The sequence below is a fragment of the Triplophysa dalaica genome, chromosome 15, assembly GCF_015846415.1.
Source record: "Triplophysa dalaica isolate WHDGS20190420 chromosome 15, ASM1584641v1, whole genome shotgun sequence".
Lineage (NCBI taxonomy): Eukaryota > Metazoa > Chordata > Actinopteri > Cypriniformes > Nemacheilidae > Triplophysa > Triplophysa dalaica.
The window spans coordinates 19,684,063-19,708,898 of record NC_079556.1 but is presented as its reverse complement, the minus strand read 5'-3'; the positions used below and the strand labels follow the sequence as shown (position 1 = coordinate 19,708,898).

The following is a 24,836-nucleotide window of genomic DNA, read 5'->3' as shown; positions in this document are numbered from 1 at the left end:
TGGGCCGGTGAGATGAGCTTCCATTAAGCTCATTGAGTGCACGCACACTACAAATTCATTAACACGCCCAGCGAGCCGCCCTCAGAATTCAGCGTACTGTTGAGGTGAATGGAATTTTCTGCGGTGCGATTAAAATGAGACTATTAAAAGGAAAAATAAATCTGAAACTGTATCGTTGACTATTGAGCTGTCATCCAACGCAGCACCTAAAACGGTTAAATAAATGTATAAACAACAAAATAAAAAATCAAGAATTGGAATTTCTCAAAACTAACATGAAGTGCCATATGCTCTATAATATGTGCATAAATATGTGTGTATAAATCCGGAAACTTTGCAAATGCAAAAACATCAGCACTGTCTATTTACACCTGTAAATAAGCTACTAGAATACTATTTATTGTAGTCAATGTTGTATTTTTGAGCCAAAATTCTTTGGATGAGCATTTTTTCTTTTCTTTAAAAACACATAACAAGTTTATTCACAGTTCTGTATAGTTATAGTTATAATCCAAGTTATCATTTATTTCTAATATTTTTATATTGTATAATATGTCATATTACATTTCACTAAGGAACATGTGCACCATAGAAAGGGGTGGGATTAGGGGTGTCACAATATACAGTGTCAATAAACAGGATATTAAAAACCACTGTTAATTCTTCATATATCGTAATATCATAAACTATTAACCACCCGTAAAAGATTTCGCCATTACAGTTACTATGGTTACAAACTCTCTCTTCCTTCATAAACTTTTACTTTAAGTGTGATTCATAGACCAAATAACAGACAAAATAAAAATTGAATGTCACTGATGGCATCATTTATTTATGTCTATAAACATTTGGACAAATATCGAGATAATACCGTTATTGTGATATTCTTTTTGCAGGGGAGAAAAAAAATTGTAGTCAAAACTGGATATCGTGACAGCCCTAGATGGGATGGGTTATATGTACATATAATATGTTACTAAAAAATTTCAGTGTACTACAATAATATTTTTTAAGTTCCAAAAAGGTAAATAAATAAAAACATAATTAAATAAATAATAAAATAATAAATATATAAATTCAATAAAAATACATTCTGGTGGGGTAAATTGTCCATATTTGACCCGAGCATTTTTAAAGTGTATGTTTTGCTACTTTTTATTAGCGGGTGTTTACCTAGTTTCCCAATATTAAGTGATTTAATGGAATCCGTAAGTGCAAAAGTGACCACAGGCGACGATAATTACTCCTTGATTTATGACTAAAATCACACAACATAACAGGCTCTGAACGTAAGATGAAGTCATTTTACTGCCACCACACTGACAGTGCGACAAAGACGCTGAACGTCTCGACACAACGGAAGAAACAAAGAGAAAACTAACTTTCCTGTGTCTGAAAGGGAGCGAGCATCAAGACAAGCTGTTTTTAATGGCGGCGGCACTGACAGGAGCCAGCCTATTTTTAATGGTGCACAGAAGCCCCTTTCACGGCCCTTTGTCAGTAACCTGCGGTGACCTGCATTCACAACCACATCAGGGTCCTCGGCACAAAAGGTAGCTGCGAAAAGATGCCGGGCGGGCTGGGGGTTGTCCAGCTGGCCGCTGCTCGTGACCCCACGAATGCCCCCTGAATGGCGGAGGAGACGTTAAAAAAAATGGCCTGGGACTTTCGAGAGTTCACGTTAGAATAAGACACATGGGCAAACAAATAAAGGAAGAGCAAGGTACACATGTACCGCGTACACGAGAATGTACAAACAACGCGGAAACAAAAGGGCTCTTGTAACGCGGGCCGGGATCTTGATGAAAAATTCAAACAATATTATATGGAGAATGTCAACAGCCGACACACTTCTGCTGAGGGCCTTACAAACAGATGGAGGAACTCTGCACACACATTACGGCGGTCCGGCTCGCCCTCTCGCCGTAATGATAATGGCTCTGGACCCACTTTTAAAACAAACACAAACACGGCAAACAGCAGAATGGGAGGGAGGGATGTCTGGACGTGTCCTGAGATTTTGCCTCACACACACACACATTGTACAGGGAGGTTACGGGTCACCTGTGTAACCTGTGATCCCTGGCCGTTCAGCAGAGAAGCCGTTTCTAAAAGAACCTGATTAAGATACGACTGTCCTCGCATTCCTCCTGAACATCAGGCTTTAATGCTTCCTGACAGAAAAGCTTAAGCGCTCGGCGGTTCGGGCTTCATCCCTCAGTCACATATCACAGGCTACACAAACACACGTTCAGTTTGCACGGGAAAGATGTGTGTGTTAATGCTCCTGGACTGGTGTATGAGTTTGTTTTGGTGTAGATTTTCCTATTCAATTGTAATGCTAAAAATGTGGACATTATAAATAATGTGAGAGCAGTTAAGTCTTCTCAAAATAACAAGCCAAATGTAACGTCCACTCCTTGAACGTTCTACAGGTAAAAACCATATTTCAGTTTCACGGTGACGGGCTCTTCGTTCATCAGGTTTGGTGCAGTAAGATCAGAAGTCAACCCGGTGGCGAAGCGTGTGTCGCGGCTGGAGAAAATCGACAAACTCTCGCACCTAATTGTTATTGCGGCAGTGTTTGGCCTGGAGCCAGTCGATAGGAATCAGGGATCAGCTCCTGGGCTGTTGCTCTCACTTCCAGTGTCTTAGTTGTAATGCATCCCTCTACTAACAGGGATCAAGGTATTAGGGATTCAGGTTATTTGTATTGATTTTATGTGCTGTCATGCCACGTTTCAGCCGACTCATATTTGTGGAAATTGCAAATTTCACCTCGGAAATGTCACCTGCGTTTAATCTCGCGCCGCGTGGTCAATACGGGAAAGCAGGCTTGATAGAACCGGCGTTATTGCGCAGGGGCCGGGAGCTTCCCTTGTTGCCATGGCATCGACCCGGCACGGCGGGAATGTGGTCCACGGAAGTGGACAATCTGGATGATAAGAAAATTAAAATTACATTGCGATAATGGGCCGTTTACACTCAAAGCGACATCTCTGTTGGTAAAAACAACATAATTCAATGTTTCAACATTGGTATAGAAATGACAAGGGCAATGTGGAAGGTGCCATTTGTATAACATTTGCATTTGTTAATAGCAGCACAAAAAGTAGTCCTTTCTGTTCTTAAGAACTTCTCTAAACTATCATAATAAAGATTGATTTCCATGTGACTTTCATGCAAAAATAGCCATAACTCGGCAATGAGGCATCACCTGTTCATGGTCACGCTTCTATGACGTTCACCTCTAATAGCGCTAATAGCTTTACCAGCGGGTTTATCAAAACAAAGCCGGAGCCATGTAAATATACAATGACACGCAGTGGCACAGTTTGTTGGCTCACGCGTTGACGGCGTTGTTTTCTTTCATTCCAAATTTGCTCTGGAAACTAATCGTGTCCCAATAAAGCCCACGGCAAATATGGGCAAGAACGACGCCCACATGTGGAAGTTTACATAGCTTGGCCGAATGTACATATAAGGCAGGGAGTGGAGGGGTCTGTGCTGACCGTGTTGACAGGCAGTGGGGGGATTTTCAGATTTGAGGGGCAGAATTGTGGGTAATGACAACAGGGCTGGACGTAGCTGATCAGTTCGAACTAGAAACTAACCGAACTGCGAATGGTTACCATATTCGTCTCAACCCCCATATTCTTTCCAAACAGTTCACTAGCTTCCATCCTTGTCAAAGCAAAATCGCTTGGCGATGCAAAGACACGGCCGGGCGACGAGCAGCCCGGATCATCCTCTAACTGATGAGTCCGATGCTAATCTTTGGATCAATTAGGAAAAGCCACATGGGGTCAAATTGCAGATATTGCAGCGCCTATTAGTTCCCCTACCTGCCATTATTACAGAGTCACATGTTCAAACAAAGAGCAGCGGGTCGGCGTGTAGGCAGTGCTAGCCAAAGTAAACAAACCAGGAATGAGGCTTGAGCAAAATATTGATCTGACACAAATCTGCAGACAGGCTTCAATTCTGTGATTAAGGTTATTCTGTGTGTTCCCTGTTCTACTGCAGAGTATTTATCACATATAAAAAAAGATTTATACTATCTATAAAGAAAATTTGTAGAGAAATAATGATGATTTTATATTTTAATGATCTATAATCATTAATCTTCATTTGACCAAGGGAATAATACCCTGTCATTCAATGAATGAAATTCAATGTTTCATCACTGTCTTGTTTCATTTTTATTTTTAATTTCTATTCTGTTCATTTTATTATGTTTTGATGTCGGTATTAATATGTATTTTTTATAAAAACGCTTTGCAACAATACAAAATGGACTAGTATTTAATTTTTATCAGATTTATTATAAAAAAAAAAAATGAGTTTCTTCTCCGTTGTTGTTAATTAAGGCATCGTCATAAAGGATGTTTCTCCTAAAATTGTTACGAATTTAGAGAAACAAATAAGTGTGTAATTGTTAATAATAAGCACATGAAGAGTCTGGAGGTGCTGAATGAACGTAGATTGTAGAGGTCAAATAATCTGGATTTGGATAAATTTAATGAGAAATGTTTGTTCACATTGAGATCTTCAATTATATTGACTGTTGCTTGCGGACTTGCAAATCTGAGCTCAGTTTGACACATTTGTGAGATTTCTGGTTCTTTTTCTCACGAGAAACATCGTAGACACAGATGAGACTTAAGCAAAAGTTTCCATTTGCTCTCCATTTATTCTTATTGATGTCCAGGAGAAATAACTGAAATATTAAAGAGATCTCATCCGCACTTTTTCTATCTCATGGGACATAGAAGCATCTATTGATGGCAGTTTAAAACACACACAAAGATTAATGAGACACTAATGAAATCACCCTTTAAAGATGCATATTGTGTCAGCTCTTGTATAGTGGCCTTCCATTAACAGACAGCTGTATAATTGTGAATCGAATTGTAGGAAGACAAACAGAAACAGGCAGAAAGATACATTTTCATTAGCTATTTTCACTTAAAATCACTTTGTGTCTTTTTATGAAGGATACTTTTGGAGAAACCTCTCCCTTGTGGTCTGCACAAACAGTACCACGTAAGAACAAAGCAATTAAATAAAGGAGCGCCATGGAACGCATCGTGGATAAAATCTGACATTCCTGAGTCGTTTGTGTTTCAGAGATACCGCAGAGATGAATGTGACCCGGGTCTTCGGTTTGAGTCCTGCATTCCAAAACTGGGCGCAATGTTGAGCCTCATGCCGCTATTCAAAATCCATGTGCACTCATTAGTTATGAATCAATTCGCATTTGTCCTCTGCAGATTAGATTAGATAACTGCGGGGGGTGTGAATGTTTCCCACATTCAGCTAATAAGTGTTACGACACTGACAATGGGTACGGAAAATAATCCAAAAGTAATCCGACATTCCACGATTCAGAAACTACTGAGCAACTCCACGGGTAAGCGCAAAGAGGTTGTATTATTCAAGGACTATAATGCTTTAAATTGTTTAAGACTGCTTCTTCAGGGTTACAAGGTGCCTCGAGTCCAGTGTGGATGATATAAAGAAGCTCTCAAAGAAAAGATATGCCATTGATGGGTTGTCAAAAGGTAAAGCTGCTTGATTGCCATCGCCTTTAATACACAAGGCTATCTCATTCATTTCGGGTTAGATACGTGGCATTATTATAACTAAATTAGCAATTGTGACCTGACCAAACATGCTGGGATTTGGTCTTGTCACAATGGCCGCTCAGAGGGGTGCAGGTTCGAGGGGGACGTCCCGCACAGCAGGGCTCCCGCCCTCCGAGATGATCTTCTGTGTTCTCCTGCTGACTCCTCTAGTCCGACATGATAAAGTAGCCTGGCCTGCATACAAAAGAACCATGGGGACAAACCCTTCCTACCTTGCTCCGGCCGTTCCTCTCAGCATGAGGACACAAGAAGCACACACTATCAATACAGTCACTTGATTGTCAGAGTGCATTGAATGCTAATTGACACCGCGGATCAGGGCAGAATCCCATTAGTCGTTGTCTGTAGGACGTGAACTTCCAAAAACTAGCGTTGGATTTGATGATTGTAAATATCGCTAAAGATGGCTTTCGAAAGCCTGTTGACAGCAATGCTGATCATTATAAATATGAAATAACATTGATTATTATTAAAACCCATTCGAATTTAAAGGGCTTGCGCATTTAAAATGCAAATCTGTACCGCAGGATCTTAGAATAATCATAAATTATCATCAACTGGGGATGGATGCTAATTTAGTGTGAACGCGTCCTTAAAAGTCGTCCCGTCTACCCGTTCTCATCGATCTGCGTATAAATAACATGCTATTGCAATATTGAGCTATATGTACACCAAAGTTTAGTTGTACGTACATATGTTTGCATGCACCTCGGTGGTAAGCAGCCATTTTGAATTGACATGTAGTTTGGTTTACACCTGTCAAATAATTTTGTCAATTTGGAAATACAAATAATCATTTGAGTAGTTTGCCCTTTTAATACCTCATACTAACATTATGATGGTTTAATTGCACATAAAGATTGATAAAAACAAACATTCTGCAAATATCCCATTTATCCTGTGTTGCAAATTGCCAATAAGAAGATCCAACAAAAGCTTGCTATGGAAATTTCTAAAGGGAAACTGAAAAATGAAAATCCTGTCATTAATTACTCCCCCCTTCCCCAGGTTTTTTCCAAACCTGTATAAATTATTGCTGAACACAAAGAAAGATATTTAGAAGAATATTAGCAACTGACATTTCTGGAACATCATTGACTACAACAGTAGCAACATTCAAAGGTGCTCTAGAAGTATTTGCTTCCCAAAATCCTCATTCCCTAAAATGTCTTATTTTGTGTTTAACAGAACAAACAACTTATACAATCATTTTTCTACTATTGTAGTCAATGATGCCCCAGAAATGTCAGTTGCTAACATCCTTCCAAATATCTTTCTCTGTGTTCATCAAAGTAGTAAATGAGGACAGAATTTCATTTTGGTGTGGAGTATTCCTTTAATTATACACAAAAATGGGTCAAAAAGGACGAACTTAGTCATTAGGTTAAATTAACCTAGAAAATATTTTTAATTTGACTCAACAATGGGTTAAAATAACCCATCATTTTGGGTTGAAATAATAAAGTGTGGGTTATTTTCAGTGTTGGGTGTAACTAGTTACTAAGTAATTAGTTACTGTAATTTAATTACTTTTCCCTTGAAAAAGTAAAGTAAGGGATTACTCATATGTTTTCTGTAATTTAATTACAGTTACTTTTGATGTAATTAAACTAAATACTTTGTGAAATATATGCGTGTGCAATAGTGTAATTGACATCAAAATTGAAAGTCTTACTTTAAAATCTGTGATTTAATGTATAATTCTCACATTTGTAATACTTTGGTCAGTTAATGATATTTTTTATTTGAATGAATTCAATAAGCCGTTTCATGTCTATCCTTGAATCACTTAACTAATAAAGGTTGATGTAGGATATAGAAAGTAATTAGTAATGAGTAACTAAATACTTTTTGGACAGAGTAATTTGGACAGTAATCTAATTACACTATTGAATATGTAATGAGTAACTTGTAATTAATTACTTTTTCACAGTAACTTACCCAACACTGGTTATTTTACATTCCAACCATTCTCCAGTCTCATTTTGAGCCAACCCTAGGTTGAAAATAACCCAGCATTTTTCAAAGTGTAGTATAAATCAATTTAGACTAGCTTAGCTACCAATAAAAAGCTAATTAAAAGTTTCAAATGAATAATTTAATCTGCTCGCGCACTACCCTGTACAGTACACTTTCTTCTGCCTTGCAATCTAATAAGAAATCGCTGACTCAACGCATCTCTCGCCATTCTGGTTGAGTTGTCGTTTCCCAGTGGGTGTGACTATTTCTCCCTGAGCCCGTGGCTCTAAAAACTTGGGTGGCCGTGGCTCTCCCTATAGAGTACAATACAAGCTAAGTTTAGCAAGCTAAATCTGCAATAACACAGCTCCTAGCTACAGCTAATCCTATCAAAATGGACTCCCTCGCAGAGACAATGAGAGCCGGTGGCTGCTAATGACTGAGAGTTGTCACACATGGAGTGATCCGAGCAATGAGAGGCCTGCGCCAAACTCCAGAAGCCTAAAACCAACACGTCACGGACCGGCACCGATACTTCTGAACTACCTAAACAAACCGCAGATGTTCTGGCGCAGGTTCGAGTGGTGACATGCACCTATACAAAGTCACAGACGCAGTGTAGACATGCGAAGCTTCGACCGCACGTGTTCTCTGAAGAGATGCTGCGGGAATTTTTGGCCCGGTTTGTTACAGTTCCCTTGCCTCCAGTCTTTTCCTCGGCTGTCGTGTTGCTTTGATAGCGCTTTTAAAACCTCGCAATTCACTTTGATAGTGAAAGACAGGTTATCATGTGAGAATAGCAATCACTCATGTGGAAATATGAGGCGTGGCTAAGACCAAAGAGAGTTTTAGCTTCATTCAAAATTCACATGGCATTGATTCATTTGTTCGAATCGTTTTACAGCACATCCCATGCAAATGAACCCGTGACATTATTTTTTCACATAAATCTCTTACTCTCTAGATAGTAAACATTGTAACACATTCATCAGGTCTCAATACAAATAAAAACGTTGACTTTGAAAGCTCTGACAGCTACTTTTAGTTCCGGACAAAGACGACACATATTCTCAGTTGGCACCAAGCATCAGATGAATTGCGCGCATACACACAGCCCGAGGTCTTATGTAATTCATATTAATCACGGGTAAATTAGAGCCACGGAACACAATTACAAAAGCGAAAGACCACCAAGTCGGCTTTGAAGAAAGTTTTCGTCTCTGTGTTGTTTTTTTCCTTCTCCTTACACAAAACCCAAAGCCTAATTTGCTATCATCAGGTGTCTTTGTTAACTCGGGACTGGTATTTGGAAATAATCCTCCACTCATACACCGAATATCGTCAACAGGCACGGACAAGATCAGCTTCCAGGCTTTTTAAAAGACAAGCCTTTGTGAGTTATGCCATGTTCAAGGCTGAATACGTCCTTTCTTGAGAAACAGCGAGATGACTTGGACAGGACGTAACTCGGTGCTTTGTGTTTGCCAGGTTACAGCAACAGATGGCCTCTCTCCGCGGCTTTATTAATAGTTTTATCGTTGTCTTGACCTGCGGCTGTATGAATGTTTATGATAATTATTAAACATAAACCATCACATCTTTTTAAATAAACAACTTGTACAGCTGTGAAAAAATGTCTAAGCAAACGTCCCCATTATTTTCATTTCAGATTTTGGTGTATCCTTGAAATGATTTGAATGTTATTTATTAAGAACTATGTGGTCACATGTTTATTGCCCCTTTATTAAAGACAAAGAGGTCTGCATTTGATTTCAGCTTTTTTAATTGAAAAGTAAAATAATGAACTAAGAAATGTTCAGTCGTTTTTAATAAATAACAAATGTACAGAAATGTGATTGTTTGAAGTGCACTTTTCCTATTGTACATTTTAACATTTTCCCTTTCTATTCTTTTTAAATATATAATAAAAATAAAGTCTATTCTTTACCGTGAAATATTTTAGGCCTAGTTTTATAATATATGTGTTGTATAGGACCAATTATTTAGAGAAAGGAAACGTGTTAACGTGACTTAAATGTCCTTGATCTATGCGATCACCCTTGTGTAATATCTCACCTTTGAAAATCCCTGACAGCTAGTCAAAGACACAAACAATATGGCAAATAGCAAGTTGCAAATGTTCATTGATTGTTTACATGTTCCTGGTGACAGCATGCCATTGGAGGTCACATCTGTTTACTCCCCAAATTTTAGAAAATGTTGAAGATGCATTAAAGACTGTTGATCCATTGATAAGTGTTTAGATCCTCAGACAGTAACATTGGAATGATCTTTGTAGGACGAATTCAAAAGACAAAATCAGGGTTTTTCTTGTAAAACACGGAGTGTAAATAGGTCAGTGTCGATATGTTGCAGCCTTGAATGAGAAACTCCAAAATGACAAGGGGAATGCTGTGCTGTTCGTGCGAAATGCCAAACTTTAAGCTTGTCACTTGTAACAAAGCAGTAAAACAACGACGAGCGAGGCTACAAAAGGAGTCTGCGCACAAAATGCCACGCTGAAACAAAAAATGAATCCATTAAACTCAAACTGTTTACTTTGTACTTTGGGCTGGCGGGGAAGACCGAAGAAAGAAACAGTTCGGGGGCCTGCGTGGTCTTTTCTTTCCCTTTTTCTTCCAGCACATTAAAAACAGCCCCAGCAAACGTCCTGGCAGCGGAGAGAAGAGTCGGAGAAGAAGCGAAAGAAAGAAAAGCACAGTAACATCTGCAGACATTTCCAGACAGACAGTTGGGATGTGAATAACTCGACTCTCAGTTGCCCTGACCTCTGGAGAACAAAGGGGAGATGCCTAGGGGAGAAGCGGGGAGCCCCGGGAGGCGGCCCCCGGAGCGAGACCGGTGAGCGGGATTTATTGTTCCCGCTCCGGGTGAAAGCCGTGCCATCGGGGCAACCAGCGCCGCATGCCACTAAGGCTGTCATAGTTGCCACACAAAGATCTTGCGCAGGAGCGAAACATAAATTCCATGAGCACACCACGTGTAATTACGCTACGAATGCAAAGCGTGTCTTTAAGAACATACCAAAACACAGAAAAACGTCCAAAAGTTTTTTTTTTAAGTGACACTTTTAATAGTTAATACGTGTTTTTCTGCTCAAATCAAAGCATTAAAGGATGATTCTCTCAACTAGATATCAAAGGGAGACCTAACAAAGCAACTGTGTACTTCAAGACTTAAATCTAACAAGTCTCTAATCCTTCTGTAGTCCGTACGGGACCTTTGGTCTCCATGGAAACCCTGGAGCATTCAAGCAAGTGATTGCCTCCAATGAATTTCAGATAAGAAGAAATGGAAGAGAATTGATGTGATTTTAATGCAGAAGAGTGCAGCAGAAGGGAGGTCCACTCGGTTCATATTTGAATAAAGCAAACAGAGGAGACAAAAGGCTGACAGCCGTAAATGACATTGTCAGTACAAAAATTATCAGCCAGTTTACAATCTGTTTGCTCATGTAGAACAAACAGAATGTGTGTGGCATCCCCGGGCTTTGTGAATGGCAGGGCTGTCGGCGGCCAGCGAGAGAGAAAAGCAGATCTCCTCTCCCCCAACCGCAACTGCTACCATTAGATAGCCATTCGACGGACACGTGGATAAAGGCGGCGATTCGGAGCGCCGACGAATTTCGCCTGTTAGGCTCGGTTCATTTTCTCGACCGGTGGTGTGTTTGTTTCAAACGGGTTGGGAGAAATGAGGAAATCTGGAGTCGGGCGACTTACGGAGGGGGAATGTGGCGGATCTAACGGGAGGCGCATTCCAAGCGACCGACCCTCAGTTCCCTAGCAAAGGCCCACACCACAGTTCTTTTTATCCCTTCTGTCTGTCTGGACACAGAGAGAGAACAGGGGGATGCTCCTTAAAAAGAGACTTTGAAACTCACCCCTTTGTGGCATTTTGTCACTACTTTTGTTATGAACTTGTTAACTTCTCACTGGCAGCAGCTGTCCGACTTGCGAGGTCCTGTGAGGAAAAGCGAAAATTTGTGAAAATGTTTTATTAAGTTTCCAATTTGTTTCAACCTTGAATTTTTTTTGCCTAAATGTGACAACCGCACAGTTCAGCACTTAAGGCCAAATTACCGAAAGGCACGCAAACATGCCGCGCGTCAATAAACGTGTCCTGGTGTGGATAACTTTGTCAACGGCTCGCGTTTGAAAACGATCACAGGGAGACCATAATCAACTGCGAATCAATCCGCCGAAACCTTTCGAGATGACTGCGCGTTCGCGAGCCTTCATTGATATTCATCCCTGCGTTCCCGGCGAGCGAGAGGGACGAATCCCTGCGCAGGCTGGGGAGCCGACGTTGCCTCTTATTAAAACGTTGTTTGATTAGCGGGGCCCAGAATGGCACCGTGGAAAGGTCTGCTAGCGGCAGATAAAAGACGAATGATAAATAGGCGCAAAAGGGAGGCGATCACCAGCCTGCCACTAGAGCATCAAAACACAGCCAATTCTCTGCAAAGTTGATCCAATTATTGTCAGCTGGTGGGCGATAGCTCGGACGCTTTTCTCCATTCATTCCAATCTAAATTGCTCTTTCCCTTTTCCTGATACAGCAATCGGTCGTAAAGGGGCGACCATCATTAAAGTTGTTTGAATTGGAGCCCTATAGTGTTTGGTTAAGAGGGCAAATGCAAATTTGATGAAAGAATAAGGCTAAATTTACATATCTGCCCCAGCTCACACGGGGAGGGTAAACATTCTGTTTATCTCGAGTGTCATTTTATGATTTCAGTAGAATATAAAACTGACCTTGGCCTCGACCATGGCGAAAGACATCAGCGGAATATACTGTTGTCCAAATACAATTTGTTGAAGAGGAAATTGTCAACAAATCCTCAATAACTGGGCAAACAGGAGCCCAGACCAATTTGCCGGTATGGAAATGCACCAAAGAAGCGCACGGACCCATCTTAGTGTTATTATATAGCTTTTTTCTATTCCTATGATAACCTCAGCACATTTTAACACACAAAACAATCAACAGGCGCACTTGCACATTGGACACAAAATATGCCAAGAAACTATTTTCATGATATCGGTTTCCATGTGTTTGCCCATTGGACAACTACACGTATGTCATTTCTGCTTTTGTTGATCAGGTTTATCAAAAATGTCCATGCAGAAGAGGGACAAAAGAGATGTAGACATGAAATAATTGACATGTCATTAACCAGACTTTATGGCGGTATCAGTTTCTTTGCTTCAAAATTAACATAACACTCTGCAAGAATGGGATATGAGTGACGGACCCAAAGAGGTTACAGGCAATGTCCTATAACTAATTAAAAATTACATACTTTGTTAGAATTTGCACAAAAAATCCTCTTTTAACATGTTTACACACCATTATCATTGTATTACTCTATGGGCAAACACAACTAGGGCCATGTGATTTCAGGAATTTAAATTGAATTTGATATTTAACGCGGAATTGCGTGGAATCTTACACATTTAGAACGTCTTAATCAAAGTAGCACCGAACAGCTAATAAAATTCAATTTGTATTTTAAATAAGATCATTAGTGATTCAGATAAATGAAATATGTAATCTGTCTGTTCTGCGTTTCTCTGAATGGATGATTTGAGTTTTCTGTACTGCACGCATGACACTTCTGTTTACAGCATCTCACTATATAGGGATGCGAACACATCTTTAGAGCAGCTCTTAGAGTTCACTTCATGTGCATTTCACAGCTTCATTTGAGTAAAGCTACTGTCAAACAAGGTCTTTGCGACAACCCGTCAAAATAAAAGTTTGGTTAAATTAAATTATATATGACACACCCACATGAATAAACTATAGTATATTGTATTATTAACTTTTTTAAAGTTAATGTACAAGTAGAAGAAAAATAAACATTTGAATAGGAGTAAAAAAAGAAATAACAGAAAATGAACTGGAGACATTCTGGCTTATATTAACATAGTTGTTCACATTTACATTTACACCTCCAATGGCATTTAGTTGTGCATTACGCTATATATATATTTTTTCTGTTAGGTTCAAAAACACTGTAGTGTCTAGGTTTCTTCCTATAGTTGATGAGTAAATGCTATAGTATACAGAAGCATTTTTCATCTGGGCAAAAATATAATTGTATTGTAAAAAACGGAAAACACAGAATCCAGGAAAAATAAAACGGAAAAAACTGAATTTGGGAAAATTTGAAAATGTAGAGTCCTACACAACATCATAAGCTAGGTAAAGGAGATCATGATTTTATAAAAACATGTCTATTGATAGCTTTCTGGATTCCAAAATATCATTATCTACATAGAATCCATGTAGGTAATCACTTCTACCAAAAGCATCTTACTGTCCATTCATTTGATCAGCATTTCAAAGCACAGAATTGCCTATGGGAAAGTTTGCGACCTTAATTTCTGCCACTTGACCTGCAACTTCAAACGAACCACAAGACATCTAAACATCTTGTCAATGAACATCACCAGTGGGCACAGAGTGTAAAAATTGATTCCAAGTAGCGGGTTAAGTGAATGACTTTCACATGACTAAACAGGTCTTGTTTTGTTTTCGCTTTATGCTCCGAAATGAACTTCAAAGTTATGTTTCTCCGGTTCTTCAACCCCAGAGCAGATACAATGAGTGCAGGTGCAGTTCCATTATGAATCATATTCACGCTGACAGGGCGGTATGAGGTAACAGGTAAAAGGTTCTATCACATTTACCTCCATTTGTCTGAAGAAATCTGACAAAGGCAGTTTTAAACAAAGCGACCAAACAGAAAAAGCTAAGCATAATCACTGCTATTGTAAATTAAAGATCATAATGCACCCACACTACAATTTGCTAGAAATGAAATGATGCGCCGCCATCAATGGCTATATTTAAAACAACGGCCTCCTAACCCAGAAATAACTTAATCATATATTACGAAAATAGTACGTAATGATAATTCACATCATGCACTTCATTCAAGAAGTAATATCGTTTATTTAAACCTTATGCATACAAACAAGTCTAAGAATGAAGACGGAGGGTAAAAAGTTCATTGTTCGGGTTGCGCGATTTAAAGCCACGGACCACCCCTGGATAAGCGTGAGCTCGCTGTCATTTGGCTCCAATCAATCATGTGAGTAGACTTTTCATCGCTCTTGTCTTCATTTGGCATGCGAGTCATCTGCAGGTCATGGCATTCTTTGGTATATTAGTAATACCTTCTAATAACACTGACAGTTCCAAATGTAGCATTCTTTTTCTTGTCAGTTGAGGAAAAATGACCTTGTGGAACAATATGAAATGTTAACGTTACCCTTCTATCTATTTGCAGATATCTCACGGTTATACACAAGGCTTTTTAGTGCCCGTTGAATCTGTTCTAGTGCTCAGTACGAGTCCCCGTGTTGGATAATTTTTTTGAAAGATTAGAAATTGAACTTTCATTCCAAATTACCATCTGGTCGCAATATCCTTTAAGTAACACAATTCAGCGCACATTTGGGATTCTGGTGGGGCTTTCTAAGCCACCTGCTACACCCTATCGCAGATTCACATCCCATAATTGCGCTTAATGACATCACCGAATTCTCTGTCCCAAAGGCAAGGCTTTACAAACAGCCGTTTAAAACAAATAAAAACAATGCAACAAACCGTGAGAAACCTCAGTTTTTCTGTTCACAAATATTCACAAAACTTCACGAATCATGACTTACAAACTGTGTTTTATGATAAAGAGTAGAAGGTGAATTGGATGTAGTGTAGTTACTTTTAAGTGTCAACTATGTACGTCTATGTAAATTAAATATGTGATTTGTCGCAGCAAATGTAAAAAAAAAAGATTTTACGTACAGATATGCGTTTACACACCCGAGTTATAAAAGCAATTAAAATTAGAATTTACATATTCCACACTATTCCAAGCAACATTTTATGAAAGCTTGCTATTGGATTCAACCAAGGCGGAAACCCAAGTTTCTAAAACTTGTAGTCTGTACATCTGTCAGAATGTCTCCCAGGAGTTACAAGCTTTACTTCCAATGTGTTGCGTTCTGTTCCGTCTGTCATTGTGTCTGTAGCTAGAGTCACTAATAACTTTCCCTGACACATGCAGTCCTAAAACCCGGCTGTGGGTCCATATCTCCAGGGTTACGCCTGGCAGCCATCGGTGCCTGCTGCTCTCGGTACCACGCGATGGCTGGAACACAGATGCAATTAATAACAAACCACAGGAATCCAAATCATATGATTGTGTTCGTACCAATTAATTTGCTCCGAACACTTTTCATTAAATCCTTAATGTCGTTAATTAAAAATAATAAGATATTGTAAGATTGTAGATCTGGTTCTCCCTATTAGTCAAGACAATTGAATAGGGCAAACCTCAAGACCTTAAAGCGAAGTGTCAAAAACATAGCCACAGGTCATCTAGCAACATTTCTCAAAAGGCCCATGCTCACTGTGTATATTTATCTTTATTGTGCTAACAAATAAAATGCATAAAGAGTTTATGTATTGAATTCATTTAAACATGGGCTAAGATATAAGCAAATAGTGAGTGTTTTGGTATCCTTTACTCTGCAAACATGTCTTTTAATAGATTAAGTCAGACAAAGTTATCAAAGCAAACCGGCTCAGTGACTGACAGGTGTGTGACGTGCTTTTTCTCCCCCTTGCCCTGCACTCTGTGGATAGAGTTCATTGTGAGTCTGTCAATGAGCTGTCAAGGTGTTGTTAGGAAGGAGCTCTATTATTTTCCCCTCTTAAAGAAACATCATTTTAACCTGAGAAAGTCAACCACCCCAAAAGAGGGTCACTGCGAAAAATGTGACCCTTGGTCTAGGTCTTGGAAATTCACTTAAAGTCGCATTAATCAATTGGGTGGCCATACAGCTCCAGGACCTCCAAACAGGTTGGTGTGATATAGAAAAGATTGATGATGATGTCTTCAGGTCCACATCAACATTTTGATTCCATTGTTTGAGTTGTCATTAAATGAATGCTCCCTTGAATGCGATTAAGTTTCGGCTATACGAAGAGTGGTAATACTAATAATGTGATAACTTCAGTACTGTATCGCTGATGAAGAGCATCACTGATGAAATTTTCGACGCAAAACATTTCGCACTTCAATAAAACGTTGGGTGAAATTGGGACAAACCCAACATTGTTTTTAATGAACTTAGAAAATTTGCCCATTTTACCTAAATATGTGGTGAGACAACCCAACGGTTGGGATATATCCATATTTTACTCATCCGTGGGTTGAATCAACCTAAAGTACAGCAACGAATATGCAAGCTCTTTAACAATAACTCAGTTACAGTAGCGTTTTGATTTGATAAATGCTGCCGCTGAACCGGACATATGGGTCAATGCTTTTCTGTAGTCAATTAATCGACAACCAATCCAATTCCAAACCTTGAAGGCGCTCAGTGAAGCTTGACGGACCACACACCGAAGAGTTGAAAGAGGCAGAAACGCCACACATCTGTACAGTTGTGTTAATGACTAATTAATCCGACTCTAAATCCCTGATTTTGGAAAGGTGCAGGTGTTTGGCAAGACTTGTTGCTTCACGGAAGTCTAAACGCTGTCCTGGACGCCTGCCATTTGAATGGAACAAAAGCAACATCCTTCAAAAGTCCCGAACATCTGTTGGGTGAATCAAGGTACACTCATCCCTTCCATCGAAGCAACATTAAGAGGCTGAACACCAGCCTTCAGAATGACTAGATATGATCCCGTTAGCAATTGCTCACATCCAAGGCGGCGTAACAATAGAAAAACAACAGTGTGCGATTAGGGCATTTTAAAGAAACCACATCTAAACCGTGCCATGGCGATGCACCTGGCAAACCACATTCCCATAAATCTCACAATGCAGTTCAATGATTGGGATGGTACCACTGCTTTTTGTTCAGCTTCTATTTATGACGTATGTCTGAAAAAGTGTTTTCCCAACGCTGATACTCTCGAGTAGGTTCGGTTTTGAAACGTTGATGTTTTTTTACATGATCCTTAGAGAGTTATCATATTTATATTTACATACTTTAGAATGATTAGGCAAATTTGGAGACTAGTCACTGGGTTGTGCAGTTGTGGCATGCTGCATGAGTATTATTTCAGGACATGTAATTGTGTACTGCAAAGATGTTTAGTAACATAAAATGTATGTTTTCCAGGTACTGTATGCCCCTGGCATATCACAGCACTTCATGTCTCTTCTAGTATGATGATGCTGCACATTTTAAAGCTCTGGATAAAGGGACTCTGGACTGCCCAGATGGTGTGGAAAATGGGCAATATGGGTATGTTCTCAACAGGAAGACGATGAGAAAGGTGTCGCTCGCATTTCACTGATCACAGGAATGAACATTTTAGGAACAGGTGCAAAAAAAAGTTACAGTGGAGAGGTAAAGAGCCTCATTCTAAACCCAATAATTCCGTCAACACTTCCAAGCATGAAAAGCGTTTCAGGTTTCTTTCAACAGCCGACTGATAACTTTGTATATTACTGGATGCATTCTCCAATCAGTTTTTCACAATTCATTTCTAAGCATTGGCTTAACATTCAAGTCTATCTTGGTTCGAGCCATTTGCGCCATTGGGCGGTGACCAGACAACGACAGAGCAAACTGCAGGCCCAGCGTAGGGGTTTTGTTTTCCTTTATTTCCATTTATTTCGCAGCATGCAACATGCAGGTTTCACATTGTCATGTGATGTTGACGTTGACCTTTTTATTTTTTCGAATAAATCCTCGTAAGAAAAGCACTACCAACGGCCTCTTCCTGGAACACCATCTGCAAGGGCTTAAACATGTATTATCAGAGGCACGGAATATGGAAATAGATATTGATTTGATGAATACTATTTCTCACTGGTTACAATGGTCACAATTATGACAGACCCTTTTAAAAAGAAAATACTGAATGGAATAAATTTACATCTCAGCACAAGTCTTCGCTTAATGGTTTTGGAAAACGTTTTACGTTAACGTATAATACAGACGTTACAGCTTATTTGACTGCTAATTTGCTTGGCCGATAGTTAAGAGATGTAGGTAAAACGGCCGTTTATGTTCATTTATTAGCAACCTAGCGAGGCTCATCTGAGGAGGGTTCCCGCAACCTGATTGGCTGACCAGATACCTCAACGGCAACGCAAATAACAGGTAAAAACCGAGAACAGCCCACACACAGTGGAATCACTGGGACCTGTGTTACTCAGTTCCTGTGTTGGCAAGCTTTCCAGACACCAGTGTTTCGGATTTTAAGCCCCCTGCATCCATCTATTCAAATATCAATGGTTAGGCCCGGTACGTTGCCTGCTGCTGTATTCTTCTTGCTCTGCGTTCACCATTGGACTTTTCTAGATAATCGCTTGTCTTATATCTCATTGGGTGCTCTGTTGTGAATGCTTTTTAATTTTATACAAAAAATAATCAAAATATGTTGAGAATAGCATGTTACAATTTCATGCCAAAAAAAGGTCATTTATTTTTAGAAGAGTTACCTTCACCTTCATTTGCCCTAAATATGTATTTCGTAATATGTATAACTCATCTGAATAAGGTGAATGGGGGGATTTTAAATGAATTGAGCCTTTAATGAAAAATGTAATGGCGCCATTTTTAAGCACCCCCGACATTGCATGTTTCTCTGTTAGAGCTATAGCGGCTGTAAATGGAGAAAATGGATTTAAGAGGATTAATGTCTATCAAATGTATTTGTGTACATAAAAAAAGTACACAACTGTGATGGTGCTTACTGTATAACTCATCAACAAACTAAACACTTTTTGACAACATAGATGCTTGGCAATGTATTTCTGCAGGACCTGCACTGACGCACCGTAATAACTACAAAATTGATTCACAGTCAAAATAAATATCAAAAGTGTGTCAGAATAATTTTATAGCGACCAATCATTCATTTAAGAATATGATTGTTCTGTCGGTAACCAGTGCAGGACTTTCCTTTGTGCCCGGCAGGTGGGAGCAGCAACTCGAGCTGACGGAGAGAGCCGAGGCAGAGAGCTTGTGCAAAAGGTGTTGAAAGGCACAAGAGCTTGGGTGTAAATCCTGGTACCTCCCTCTCTGTAAACACAGGACCATTGCTTAATGCTCAGAGTGTCATGAAGTGAAAAGGGCCCGACCGTTGATTAATGAGCGCATTCTGGGAACATGCATAGAAAGGACATTACTAACGCTTGTTCACGGTTTCAACCCCAAGTGTTTCTTGCCTGAACTTTGTGTAGCAACCAACCTGAAGCGATTTCAAAAGCAACAGAAAATACACCAAATACTATTCAGCAAGTCATGGCACAATGATGCCATCGTAGCTTGGACCTTAGTGACGACAAGGACATTGATGCACTAAATGAGCAACATCTAACTCAACAGTGTTCATAGCCTTATATTTCTAGATCTTATGGTTTTGGAAAACACAATAGATCCTCACGGCTCCACTGAAGAGGTTATCAGTAAAGCTGTTGCAAAAACTAAGTAAATAGGGAAATGTAATGAACACAAAGTTAACATTTTCATTCAGGATAACACAATACAGCTGGCTTCTTATAAAAGAATGCTTAGCACGACACACGTTATTATCAGCTGTAACATGTACATTCAAATTTAGAATTGATCACTTCACTGTTGTTACTGAATCACTTTAGTTACTCTTTATAAATCTTTATAATACCGTATGATGGAATTGATATACAGTAACTTTTCCCAACAACCTTAATACGTTCTTATACCAAATTCTGCAATGATCTCTTCACACCTCACTTTTTAAGTTTAGGGAAGGGGTATCATGGTCGAAGTTTAGGCACACATCCTACGTTTTTGGAAAAATCAGGCTGGTTACTATAACCTGCCCAGAGAAAGCAAATCAAAATGATAAAATTAACTTCATTTCATTTAATATTGATAATTTTGCTAACAAGTATTGCTATTGTAATCTAAATATCTGGCACACTTGCAGTACATTGTAAACATTACTTCATGATTTACATTAAATGCGATATAAAGTTTGCAATACACAGGTGAAACACACTTTGTATGATTTTGTCCTACAGCCCTAATAAAAGGCAATTCGGCAGAGGGATTCGCCTAAATAAAACTTGTTTATGGCACAACAAAACGATTTATACTGATAAGACGCACAGGTTTGGCATATGGCTGTTTTTACGACTGGTTCCCTAATAAGTATAACCGAGTGTACTAATTATGATGTTTACTTTACAAAGAACACATATTCTACCTACAGCAATAACACAAATAAAGCTGGTGGCAATTTTTTTTTAATTTGCGATTTTGCACTGATACAAACACTATACACAGACATCAAGTGTCTCAAATAAACAAGTAAAATTATCCAACAATAACTCCAAAATTCTAACCTATATATGGACAACATGATTCAAATGAGGTGGATGCTTTGAACACATTACGAATCAATGTGCAATCAGTTTGACAGAATAATACGGCAAACTGAATAGACCTGTAAAGCGTTTGAAGCTAGAAGAGTGAGTATTAAGCAGAAAGGTTTCGGAGTCATTGCTTAGTAGGGTATGATAAAAAACTATTTGCAGAAGGATCTTCTGACTTAATGCATATTGCATTTCAAGACAAGAGCACTTGTCGTTGATGTCTGTGGATCTAAGCATTTTCAGTGCGAGGTTGCAGAATCTATCCAACATAATCGGCCATCATTCTGCCAACATAAATGGCGTTCCACGGAGAGGAGTCACATCTCAGATTATTGTTCCCTTTCATTTTCTACTAACAAACACATTATGACGATGAGACATGAATTTGCACACGACCTAACCAAATCTAATTACATCATACTGGGCAGTCGTGGCCTAATGGTTAGAGGGCCTGCAGGTACCCCCACTTGCACCCCGGACGCTGCAGTGATAGCTGGCCACTGCTCCGGGTGTACGTGTGTTCACGACCTGCTGTGCGTGTGTTCACTACTTGCTGGATGGGTTAATGCAGAGGTCACATTTCGGGTATGGGATGACATACCTGACAAAATTGGTCACTTTCACTTTCCACTTTCATCATCCGGCAAAGTGATAATTTAGTGATTATTTACTTAGTTTTTACTTTTGAGGCCACATTTAACCATATCTATATGTATTTCCTGGAGTTTTCAAATATAATGTCCATATCTTTCTTTTTATGTGACTACTGATAAGGCAGGTGGCTTGCCTGTGTGTTGTGATGGGGATACAGCAAAATAACAGCTATAATAAAGCCATAACTCAGCGGAGTCATTAGAGGAACGTTACACAGCGGCCGTCACACCTGCTGCTTTCCTTTTTTACATCATCCACCGGCTGCACTTTATGGCCCGCTCTCTCACTTCAGATCAGAAAGGGCCGAGGGGGTTAACGCTGTAAAACGCTACCCACAGCAGGCCGCTGGTAACCTGCTGCTCTATAGCAATTATCTGCTTAAGTGCGTGAAAACCAAGTCATGTTAGCAGGTGTCAAGGTCTATAACATGCTTCCTTTGTAAATTCAATATTTGTGATATGTATAACTGTATAAAAAAAACACTGTTAAACTGTTAAAAATTCGAAAGGAGTACGTCCCAAATCGTACTGTTTTTAAATGATTATGCTTAAAGTTCCCGGATGGTCTTCTATGATGAAAGAGAGGAATGAGTGTAAGGAGTCTTCACCAGATAAATAGTTTAACTGTTAAGTAAACATTACATAAGAAACAATGTTGCCACAGGTTAAATCCAGAAAAATGTGGATTATCAGCTGTAATTATTAAGATAAGATGTCATTTATGCAAACAGAATTTGTCTACGATTATTACTATATAGTAAATTAAAAGGAAATAACGAAATACATGTAAAATTTCTAAAATTAATAAAATTAGTAAAATTAATAAAATAATAAAAGCTGAAATGCTGTGATTACGATTACGAACAATCCTAATGCCGTCTATGCAAAAGTGATCACTTCAAGTGCACATTACTATGTCTAGTCCTTGAAAACTGTTTTGTTACACACCTAAATAGATAAACGTTTCTTTAACAAAAACGGTACGTGTAGGGCAAATATGTGGGGACTAGGATGTAGCATTTCAGCAAGTCGAAGGCAAAGTCCTGCAAGCATTTAATGCGTGTGTGATTTTACCAAAGGTTTTCCCCATGCTGATAGCTCAAATGCCACCATTTGGTGCTCTCAATGTTTTTAAAGCATGATTCTGAACTATTTTCCAGAGTCAGGTAAGTGCAACTTTCAGAATGTTTCTCATGAATGAGAATATGAAAAGCACCTTTTCTTGTTCTATAAAGAGCCATCCCTTCGCCATTTGTTGGGTTTTGTTGCTTTAGGTTTTTGCATTTTAAATCCTACAGATATTTCATATCTTATTCTTGTCACATCCAAAAACGCATGTTTATGTCCTCTTATTAAAATAGAAAACTTATGGATAGACTATTTTTGACGTCTGGAATCTATCATAAGAGGTTTAATAAAGTATAAACAGATGTTCACATTTTTTCAATATCAAATGTTAGATCTGTAGTGTTCCTTCAGTACCAGACAATTGTATGCGATTAGTAAACATTTTAATGACCTGATTAATGTTCTATTATTTCATCAATTCTTTATTTGTTGCTCTGTTTAACGAAAAGATATCATAGAGCCATTCATTCCCGAAGACCCTAATCTAAAAAAATCTAACTTTTGTGGTATTGTGCTGCCCTCTTGTGGCAAAAATAAAATTTAAACGTACACTGATTTCCGAGCATTTTAGTATGCTATTTGTCATTTAAGACTCTTAAGGCTTAACTAAAACAAACAGAAAAGTGCAAACTAATTAATATACATTTAAAACTCATGAAACGTCTATAGATTGTTTGAGTAAAAAAATCTATTCACAAAACAATTCACAAAAAAACGTGTTTTCTGTATCTTGTAACCAGTGTTAAAAACAATTTAGCAGAGGGAAATTGTGAAAATAACTTACCGGTGATGCTAAGAATATGGGGCTGGAACGGACAGGGTAATATATCATAAATAAATATGACGGGCTTTGCGTTTGATTTCGCTGTCTCTGCAAAGGCTTTGTTTAAACATGGGTAGGCACTAGTACCTTCGGACTCAGTGACAAATAAGTGTTATTCTGCCAATTTGAAAACCCCGTCACAAACGCAGCATGGCCAAATATATTAATATTAACAAGATGTCACGGCCATTGAATAGCTAGTACCTTAATGGGGAGGATTGCAACGCTCAATATGGCCGCCCCGACGAAGCTTTGCGCATGCGTACTAGTATCTAAAGCAACATGATAAATGATTTAAGCGCGTTGTGTTACAAAACATTTTGTCTTTTTGTTCTCGTACATAATTATTATTTAGTTTTTGTGCTATTGTAATTAATTACAACAGTATAGTATTGTTTATAATATTGTTTACAATGCAGAAGCGGTGTGGTGTCATTTGACGTTCAAAGTCAGAAAACGTTACTCTTTTTTTATCGTAAGGGAGACAGAGAATGCACTGATTTGAACCCTACCCGTTTTTATGATGCAGATGTAACGATTCTTCCATTGCTTGCTTCCGCTGCCTGAAAGGGATGTTTTTGTCTGCACGCACGCAGTTTAAAATTGCAATGCGCGGGAGCTTCAATGAATCCGCGCCATAGCGCAAGTGCGCATTTAAAAGAAAACATTGGTTATAGTATTTCTGTACCCCATGTTTAATATTTTTAACCGAAAGTTGCACGGTTGGAGACCTCTGACTTAAAGCAACAGTAGAGACCTTGAAGACCCCTGCCTTAAAGCAACACTAGAGAGTTTTTCGACTTTAAAATAATCTCTCTAAAATTATTTAATTGGTAGGAAAACTCTTAACTAGTGGAATTTTAGCAGCCCTCAATCGTCTGAATCACACTGTTAACTTTAGTGTATGGGTAGGTTCACAAGCCCCGCCAATTACCTGCTTTACGACATACGTAACATTTTATTCGTAGCCTGTGCGAAGTTAGCAAACAGTGAAGAATAAGATGAAACGATCTAGTACAAGGCAAGTCTCCAAACCATCACTGTGGTAGAGCCAGCAAAAAAAAAGAAGAAAACAGAGAGAGTGATCAGACACGACACGAGCCTGAACATGAATCAATATATGACTGACTTACATTCGGTGGCGCGAGATGCAAGGAGCAATGATTGCAAAACGGATGGAGACCTAACCTTCTTGCAACTGGATT

General features: G+C 38.9%; 1 long non-coding RNA gene across 1 annotated transcript in view; it reads right to left on the bottom strand.

Moving 5' to 3' along the window:
- The window catches only part of LOC130436448 (uncharacterized), a 72,284-nt gene extending 48,464 nt beyond the window's left edge, over positions 1-23,820 (bottom strand). The window contains exon 1 of the long non-coding RNA XR_008909082.1: positions 23,593-23,820. This is a non-coding gene — a long non-coding RNA (uncharacterized LOC130436448). The remainder of the gene's footprint in view (positions 1-23,592) is intronic.
- Positions 23,821-24,836: the final 1,016 nt, after the last annotated feature.